Genomic DNA, 10273 nt, shown 5'->3' with positions numbered 1-10273 from the left:
AAAAATGGGAATGTCTGTGTGGGTGGGTGTCAATCATGCTGGCTATGTGCTGTGAGAAACATGGCTTTGTGGCTGCTGTGCCATTATGTGGCCAATGAGGAGCGATGCTGGATCGTCAATGTTTGTCCAGGTGCCCTTCAAAGATGGCACAGGTACCAGGGATGCTATTCTTTTGGCAGATATCTAGTGAGTGGTGATTTGTACCAGAAATGATAGGTGTAGGATGAGGCTCAAAAAGACAAGAGAGATAGAATAGATAGCTAAGGAGGTGGGTTTGATAAAATATTGTCAGAAATTTTGCTCAATCTGGCAGCAAAAACGCTTCAAAACACTTGACGCAATTTGACATCTAGAGCTGAAAATGTGTTGCTGGAAAAGCGCAGCAGGTCAGGCAGCATCCAAGGAACAGGAGAATCGACATTTCGGGCATCAGCCCTTCTTCAGGAATGAGGAAAGTGTGTCCAGCAGGCTAAGATAAAAGGTAGGGAGGAGGGACTTGGGGGAGGGGCGTTGGAAATGCGATAGGTGGAAGGAGGTTAAGGTGAGGGTGATAGGTGGTGCTGAGGTGGGGCTGAGTTTGAGGGTTGGGACTGAGACAAGGTGGGTGGAGGGGAAATGAGGAAACTGGAGAAATCTGAGTTCATCCCTTTTGGTTGGAGGGTTCCTAGGCGGAAGATGAGGCGCTCTTCCTCCAACCGTCGTGTTGCTATGGTCTGGCGATGGAGGAGTCCAAGGACCTGCATGTCCTTGGTGGAGTGGGAGGGGGAGTTGAAATGTTGAGCCACGGGGTGGTTGGGTTGGTTGGTCCGGGTGTCCCAGAGGTGTTCTCTGAAACGTTCCGCAAGTAGGCGGCCTGTCTCCCCAATATAGAGGAGGCCACATCGGGTGCAGCGGATGCAATAAATGATGTGTGTGGAGGTGCAGGTGAATTTGTGGCGGATATGGAAGTATCCCTTGGGGCCTTGGAGGAAAGTAAGGGGGGAGGTGTGGGCGCAAGTTTTACATTTCTTGCGGTTGCAGGGGAAGGTGCCGGGAGTGGAGGTTGGGTTGGTGGGGGGTGTGGACCTGACAAGGGAGTCACGGAGGGAGTGATCTTTTCGGAACGCTGATAGGGGAGGGGAGGGAAATATATCCTTGGTGGTGGGATCCGTTTGGAGGTGGCGGATATGTTGGCGGATGATACGCTGTATATGGAGGTTGGCGGGGTGGTAGGTGAGGACCAGTGGGGTTCTGTCCTGGTAGCGGTTGGAGGGGCGGGGCTCAAGGGCGGAGGAGCGGGAAGTGGAGGAGGTGCGGTGGAGAGCATTGTCGACCACGTCTGGGGGGATATTGCGGTCTTTGAAGAAGACTTCTTCAAAGACCGCAATTTCACCCAAGACATGGTCGACAATGCCCTGCAATTTCCCCCCAGACGTGGTCGACGATGCCCTGCAATTTCCCCCCAGACGTGGTCGACGATGCCCTCCACCGCATCTCTTCCACTTCCCGCTCCTCCGCCCTTGAGCCCCACCCCTCCAACCGCCACCAGGACAGAACCCCACTGGTCCTCACCTACCACCCCACCAATCTCCATATACAGCGTATCATCCGCTGTCATTTCCACCACCTCCAAACGGACCCCACCACCAGGGATATATTTCCCTCCCCTCCCCTATCAGCATTCCGAAAAGACCACTCCCTCCGCGACTCCCTCGTCAGGTCCAGACCCCCACCACCCAACCTCCACTCCCGGCCCCTCCCCCAAGTCCCTTCTCCCTACCTTTTATCTTAGCCTGTTGGACACACTTTCCTCATTCCTGAAGAAGGGCTTATGCCCCAAACGTCGATTCTCCTGCTCCTGGGATGCTGCCTGACTTGCTGTGCTTTTCCAGCAACACATTTTCAGCTCTGATCTCCAGCATCTGCAGTCCTCACTTTCTCCTTGCAATTTGACATCTAGCCAAAGACAATAAGATTTTGCCCAATATAACCAGTTAGTAAGTGTTGTGTGATGAACCTTTACTGTTTAGTATGATTGAACCTATTTTCTGCTGAAGACTTAGTGTGGGCCTTCTTCCCCACATGGCAACATTGACTTAGATTAATATCATTAAGAAGGAGCAATGAATCTACCCAAAGCTTTTCAGGTGGTTCGGGTAGACATGACCATGATAATGAAATAAAAGCAGTGGTGGGCATAATGCTCACCATTAAATGGTGAATAGTATTGTGGATTTCAACCAGACAGTGTTAGCTTGAAGAAATCTTCAGTTCTACAAAAGCCATCTGAACAGATGGAAGAAATTCCAGTCACAAGGAATTCCAGTATCTTTAAACATTGAGCAGTCCAAAAGCATACAATAACAGTCAGTGTCATACAATGTAGCAGCCAACAATTATCAAAAAATGTTTCAATGCTGATGATCATAACAAGACTGGTAGAAGATTAAAACAGCTATTAATGGTTAAAAAAAAGTATTGCAAAAGCTTCTCAGAGCCAGACACCATCTCCCCAAAACTGCAAGGGGAAAATTCTAAATCATGAATCTGGAATCTAGCGTTTTGATTTTAGAGAATATATATTTGGGAGAGATGATAGCCTTGTGGTATTATCACAAGCCTGTTAATCCAAAGATCCTGGTAATGTTCTGGAGATTGGAGTTTAAAACCCATCATGACAGATAATGGAGTTTGAATTCAATAAATATCTGGAATTAAGAATCTAACGATGACTTTTGTTGAATGTCAGGGAAAACCCATCTGGCTCACTAATATCCTTTAAAGAAGGAAAGTGGTGTTCACACCTAGTCTAGCCTCCATGTGATTCCGCACCCACAACAACATGGTTGACACTTAACTGCCCTTGGACTAATTAGGGATGGGTAAAATAATGCTGGTCTGGCCAGTGACATCCACATCCTGTGAATGAATATAAAAAACAAAAACCACTTGATTGCCAGGTAGACTCTAGAACCTCCATGTACTCTTTTACCTCACGCTATCCCAACAGCCCATTTCCACCACCTCCGGCTGTCATGTGGAGACCCTCCATAATGCACTTTACCTCAAACTGTCCTCCCTCACCCGAGCCCTGACATTGCACCTTATTGATGCCCATCCTGGTCTTCTACACTACCCCTGTGGCAGCTACAGTGGTAGTCACTGCCAATAATCTGCTCACACACCCCACATAACCAACCAATTAATTACCCACATATCCCCCAAATACCTTGAGATTCCCCCAGTCACTAACCTTGTCTCCACCTTCACATATGCTTTTCCAGCACCAACCTTGATTCCATCATCCCTATTGGCAGCATTCCTCTCTGTGCTCTCTATAGCCCTTCCTTAGCTGCTCTCAAAGACTGATGAGCAGGCCCCCAGACCTGTATTTGTCCAGACATCTGAGTGACTGAAATGACCAGCCCCTACACAGGGCTAACCAGACCACTGTCTTTGCCCAAGCAGATGGCTGACTGCAGCCAAGCCCTGGATGGTGTGTGTACTGTGCCTGTGACTGACATTACCAGGAACCCCTTTGACTGACAGCAACAGCATTCCATTCCCATGCTGGACAGAGAACCCCACCTGCTTTCGACCTGGCGATTTGACTGAATAAAAGTGCAGTGTTTGCCATGTGGGCAGCTGGCACATGCTGTGGGTGTTGGATTGGTGTCTCAGTGTATCATTCAGCAACATATGCAACTCACTTCAACCCCATGCACGAGGACAGATCCCTGCTGACAAGCAGCCCGCGCAAAAGAGCACAATATGGCAACACTGATTGCCATAGACTCTGACTGAAGTGACAGCACACTAACAGGCATGACATGGCATGGATGCTTTCGAGCACGAAAGTAGCCGCTGAGTCAGTTCTAAGAAAGCAAGCCCTGACCATCAGACGATAGGACATCAGAGCCGAAGTAGGCCATTCAGACTGAGACTGCATTGCCATTCAGTGAGATTATGGCTGATTTGATAATCTTCAACCACACCTTCCTGCCTTTTCCATATGACGCTTGACTCCCGTATTGATTAAAGGTTTGTCTCTCAACCTTGAATATACTTCATGACCCAGCTTCAAAAGACCTCTGTGCTCAAGAATTCCACCAATTTATGACCTTCTGCGAATAGAGATTCCACCTTATCTCTGTTTGAAATCTGTGACCTTTATTCTGAGATTATGCCCTCTCGTCCTAGACAATCCCACAAAGGGAAACAGCTTCTCCACATCTACCCTGTCAAGTCCCCTAAGAATCTTATGTTTCCGGAAGGTTTCTTTTCATTCTTCTAAATTCCAATGGGTACTGGCCAAAATTACTCAACATTTTCTTCTCTTGCCAGGAGATATGGTCTAATATAATCCATGATGTGAGTGCCAGTCCCCAAGTGCTCTTGCAGCAGCTTTTCCATTCTAGTTGCTGGTGTGTCCTGCCACATAGGTCTGTGCTTCCTAAGTATCATCCAAATAGATCAGAGAGAAGTGCCATGAGGATCATGTGAGGTTGGCAAATCTTGATGCCACTCTGCATGGACGAGACATGTATCTGGCTGGCGCTCAGAGATCATGTCCTGGTGTGCTGTTCTATGCTGAGCAACATGAAGGTTCCTCACTTCCAACAGCAAGCTGAAGTTGCCAGGTACCTGCTCTGCTTTCCTTGCTGCTTTGGTTATTACATACCTGAGAGGTCATGAGGTGACAACCAATGGGAAATAATCTATGATTTCAAAACATCTCACTGGAAAGTAATTACTCAATTACTGTTAATATGCTGGAAATGACCTTTTGAGGGAAACAGAACTGGATTTTTCTTTCTCTGGGCTCTTGGTTAATAGGGAACCTTTCAATTGGCCAAAACATTCAAGATATTATTGTCCCTCCCCCACGCAATGTTTTCTGGTTTTGGTAGTTTCCCTAGTTGGGGAGTCAAGAACCAGGGGACTCAACTAACAAATAAAGAAAATGCCACTTAGAATTAGAATCCCTACAGCGTAGAAACAGGCCCATTGGCCCAACAACCTTCCAAAGGGTAACCCACCCAGACTCATTCCCTTTTTACCCCTGATTAAGGCACCTAACCTACACATTGCTGAACACTATGGGCAATTTAGCATAGTCAACCCACCTAACCAGCACATCTTTGGACTGTGGGAAGAAACCAGAGCACCCAGAGAAACCCACACAGATACAGGGAAAATGTGCAAACTTCACACAGTCGCCTGAGGCTGGAATTAAATCCGGGTCCCTGGCGCTATGAGGCAGCAGTGTTAACCACTGAACCACCGTGCCACCCTAGTTCGGAGGTGAAGAGGAACATTTTACTCAGATGGTTGTGAACCTTTGGATGTTTCTACCACAGAAGCTTAGTCTGAGGTAGTGATTGGTAGATTTGATTATCAGTGGCATACAGGATTATGGGAATGGGGGAGTAAAAGGCATTGAAGTGTTCGATCAGGAATGATCATATTGAATAGCGAGGCAGGCTTGATGGGCTGAATGACCGATTCCTGTTCCTATTTCTTCAATATAGTGCAATGTTACCTTGCATATTGGGTTGTTAATGGGTTTCTTTTAATTATTTGTGCTAATCACAGAGTGTACATCATTAGAGGAAATGACACAATATCACATGTCTTGGTCTCTTATTCAGCATCAGTAAGATATATAAGTCAAAGTAATAATATGTGAGCCAATAAAATCCCTGCTTAATTTACCTCTGCAGATCCGTTAAGCTCATAACACTGGTTCCGTTTAGTAGAATCAAGCACGTGAAAATTCATCCTGCTTTCAGTGCTATGAAAGAAAGCTAGAAAATAATCAGAAAAATGTCAGCGGAACAACTAATTGAAGATGTAGGTGGAAATTAATAATCAGCTCAATGATCACAAAACAAATCAGAGTCAAGGCACTCAGCATACATGCCCGGCATAAGAGGTTCTTTTTAAACGACCCGCTGAGTTTATGCAGAAAGCACTGAGCCAGAGGAACCAGCAATACCTTTTGTATTGACGCGAATGGCGTGCAGTGAGTTAGTCTGATGTCAGTTGATCTAGTGTTCAGAATGTTTCAGTTGAATTCAGGAAAATATGAGTAGGGAAAAACAGAGTGTATTCTTGGTGCATTAAAGGTGGCCACTGGGAGCTGTGTGGGTGTGAATGGAGGGGCCCAGATGATGTAGTTCTCTTGTGCCAGGGCTCTCAGTTGCCAGTATGCCCCTGTACCTGCATGACTGATTTCACACGCAATCAAAAATGAGATTCAAACAGGAAACATAGGGCTATGAATCCCATGTATATCAGCCAGTTTATTCATATGTGTCATTGGCTCATTGATTTCAACCCATTCTAGCAAACTTCAGCATAACATGATGCAGTCCCTCACCTCCATTAACTGAACAGTTACTTGCATGGATTCAGGACTAAGTCACAAAATAACCCTGTTTGCAAGTCTGTCAAATGTCTCTCCAGCCCAACATCCACTTCACCGGAAGGCGGCAGCTTTTCAATTTCTGGCTTAACCCTAATTAATCTCCTATTCCAGGGGAATGATCAAGGGACTTAACATAGCTAGGAGTACTTTGGAGCCTCCACCCTATCAATAATGCAGGCACCCACCACACTGCCATGCTGTAGTGATGTAGCCCTTCAATACTTTAGTTCTGTGCATGCATGGTGCAAGAAAACTGAGGGAAAAAGAGAGAAAAGTGGTTCAAAAAAAAGAAAGGCATTGGCCTCAGCATGTAGTTAGCTGTTAAGAAAATGAGAATGTTGTATTTGTTGGATAAATGGGCAACTACAATAGGTGTGAATAAAGAGAAACTAGATAAATATATAGAAGGATATTTTGATCGGTTGAGGTGAAAGAAGGTAGATGGACACTTGTATAGAGCATAAGCATAAGCCAGGTGTATCAAATTACCTGCTTCAATTATGTAAATCCTACAAGTTCAATTTTCATTCAATTTAGAAATAATCATTTGCAGGCATTTGCAATTATGGCATGCGAACAAAATCCCAAAATGCTTGGTAAATTTGCTTTGAATGGTTTACAATTCATTAAAAAAGAGAGTAGGAAAATTTGAGTGAATTCCATAAAGTCTCTAATCAGAAGGGGATGACAAGCAACTGTATCTGTAGCTACAATGCAACTAACACAAATTCACCACACATAACGCTTGTTATATGTGGGTGTTTGTTCAATGGTGGGTTTTGTGTCATCGTTTTTTTTAATGCTTCAGATTCCCTGTCACATTCTCTTTGAAATATGATCCACATTCTGTAGCAACGACTTCCTTCAGCTGCCGCTAAACCTAGAACACAATTTGTGACTTCTGTTTCCTCACTTGAATTCATATTGGAATGAAGGTCATACTGGGAAGTCAACTCGAGACTGTGAAGGAGTTCTGAGTGTGTATGCCTGGCACTTCAATCCTCTGAATACAAGCGAGGGATTAGCAGCTGCTTCCCAGAGTTAGTAACAGCCTGCTCTTTGCAGCCAGCTTGCCTTTCCCTCTTTCACCAGGCTTTTTAACTTGTGTAAAAAAATGCAGCACGAATGTGTTGATTTGCACGTTAATGGTGCTTGGCTATAACATTGGAAATGGCAACCCGTTCATTTAACACAGAGCTGGATTCAAATAGGGACACTTCAAGCTGTGCCTTGTTGGTAGGGATTCATCTACGTACAGAGTTAGGACCACAGAACATTGGAAAAACTCATTTGTTTTTCACAGATTAAAAATAGATGAAATAGAATTTCTGAAAATTCTGTCCTTGAAACTCTTATTTCTACAACATGTGCCAATGTCTCCACCTTGCCAATATATTGATTGACAGTTTCTGATATTGAGTTATGAATAGCATTCCCAAATAACAACAAAATATGAACCTGAAGTGTGACTTTCCTTCCACCCACAACTTGCAACTGTCCACCCATTCTTGCCTCTTGTAAAAACCCAAATTTAAATCATTCCACCAGGAGCAACTGTCTTGGCACTGACTCTGGAATTCCCTCCCTAAATTTCTCTACACCTCCATCATCTTTGTTCTTCCTTTCAGGAACATCTTACAAACTACCTCTTTAACAAATTTTTTACCACCTGGCTTCATACCTCCTTATGGGATTCAGCATTAAATTGCAATCAAAAATGCCTCTGAAAAAATGTCAGGGGATGTTTATATGACATTAAAAAGCACGATCTAAACACAAGTTACTTTTGCTTATTAATTTGGGTTCATGTACAAAATCAATATGGAGTGGGTGCAGAGGCAAACCAGAGGTGGGCGCATAGTTGCCATTTTGTACATTAATTGCAGCTTTGCCAGTATAAGTGTAGAAAGCAAAAAAAATTCTCAGATAATCTTAAGTTTTAAAGGTAAAAAAATCATCAAAGTCCAGCTGGTTTGAATCTCTTGAGCTTTCGTGATGTCAATTTCAGCTGCGATAAACCTTTGTCAGTTTTTCTCCATTTAGTAACTGGAACAAAGTCTCAGTTAACTCTCTTGACATTAACTGAAGCTCCACCTGCCCTCTCAGGAGGACATAAAATATCCAGAGACATGATTTTGAAGAAGAGTAGGAAAGTTCTTATGTGTCCTGACTAATAGTAATCCTTTATTCAACATCAAATAAACAAATTATCTAGTCATTGTCACATTGTTGTTTGCAGGAGCTTGTGTGCTACTTTAAAACTGACTATATTTCAGAAATAGTTCATGGTCTATAAAGCCTTTGGAGCTGCTGAAGTTGTGAAATGGGCTATTTATTTACAAGTTCTTCCTTTCTTATTTAGGTGGGAACATTAGTATCAATGGCTGTTAGACCTTAGACCCAGCACAAAAAGGACTGCTGGCAGTACCCTAGCCACAGCACTAGCTGGTAGTGGTCACTTTCACGACATACATAGTAGGCACAATATTTTGCGGTTGCAAAATTTCAGCTTCTTGAATCTAAGGCAACAGTTAAAGTTGCATCACAACAGTTGTTAAATTGATGGTCATCCTTTGAGTTTGAAGACATGACAATATGCAGAGTTATGCAGAGACTAGGATGAACAGCCTCCCCACGATCTAACCAAAACTTTGGGTCCACTATGTAGACGACACCTTTATCATCACAAAATGGAACAAATTAGAAGAAACCTTCAATATCATAAACAGTATCCTTACCAGCATAAATCTCACCACAAAGGGAGACAACAACACCAGATTCCCCTTCCTAGATGTCACAGTGAAACAAACAGTCAATGGGGAACTGCAGACCAGCATCTATAGGAAAGCAACACACACAGATCAGATATTCAACTACAGAGCAATCATCCCAACACCCTCAAACAGAGCTGCATCAGGACATTAATTGAACAGGCCATAACACTCTGCAGCACCCAGGATCTACAAGCAGCAGAAGAAAAATAGCTACACAACATATTCAAGAACAACAGGTACCGAATAAACACAGTCTGCCGATTATTGAACAACAAACGCAAACAAGAAGGCACAACACACTCAGAGACTCTAGCCACACTACCACACCAAACACATCTCAGTGATGATGACCAGACTACTCCAACCCCTTGGCATCATGGTCACTCACAAACCTACCAACACACTGAAACAGCTACTGATAAACCTTCAGGACCCTGTACCAACAGCCAGCAACAGCACAAGTACTTACAGAGGCTAGCTCCCTCCTATGAAGCTGGATCTCACAGGTCAGGGCGGATTTCATCCTGAATCTTCCAGGGTGGCCACATGGTCTTCCACTATGAGTCTTGCTGTAATCCTTCACTGAGGAGATGGCTTCCAGATGCGTGTTTCTATCCTCCTTCGCCCTGGACCTTTCTGAATGCTCTGTGGCCTGTTGGGCAATGGGGTCATGAGAGAGGTTTAAACCATCCAATGGCATTGTACCAACACAGTACTCAGTTGCCACTGGGGAGGTGTAAAGCCTACATCCTTGGGCATTGACTGGAAGTTAAGGTGCCAGAATGTCTGATCGATACTTCTCCAACACTGCAACCCTCAGGCTGGTTTTAGCTGGTTGTCCTGAATGTCTGTGACTTCTATGGTCTTGGTTTTCACTATTCTCGGTGGCCAATAGCTGTTAGCTACTGTTTAATTTAATTCAGCCAATTTTCCATCAGACCTGATTTCTCTGACTATATGTCAATTTCGAGCATCTAATTTTGGGCCTGTGGTTGTTTTATCAGAAGGCATTGGCATCAATCCTTTCAAAGGTGACTGAAACTCTCTGGGTCAGGGATCATCAATTAGTAACATCTTGTACTGATTCTTC

This window comes from Chiloscyllium punctatum, chromosome 5, assembly GCF_047496795.1.
Source record: "Chiloscyllium punctatum isolate Juve2018m chromosome 5, sChiPun1.3, whole genome shotgun sequence".
NCBI lineage: Eukaryota > Metazoa > Chordata > Chondrichthyes > Orectolobiformes > Hemiscylliidae > Chiloscyllium > Chiloscyllium punctatum.
This window is presented reverse-complemented; position numbering follows the sequence as displayed.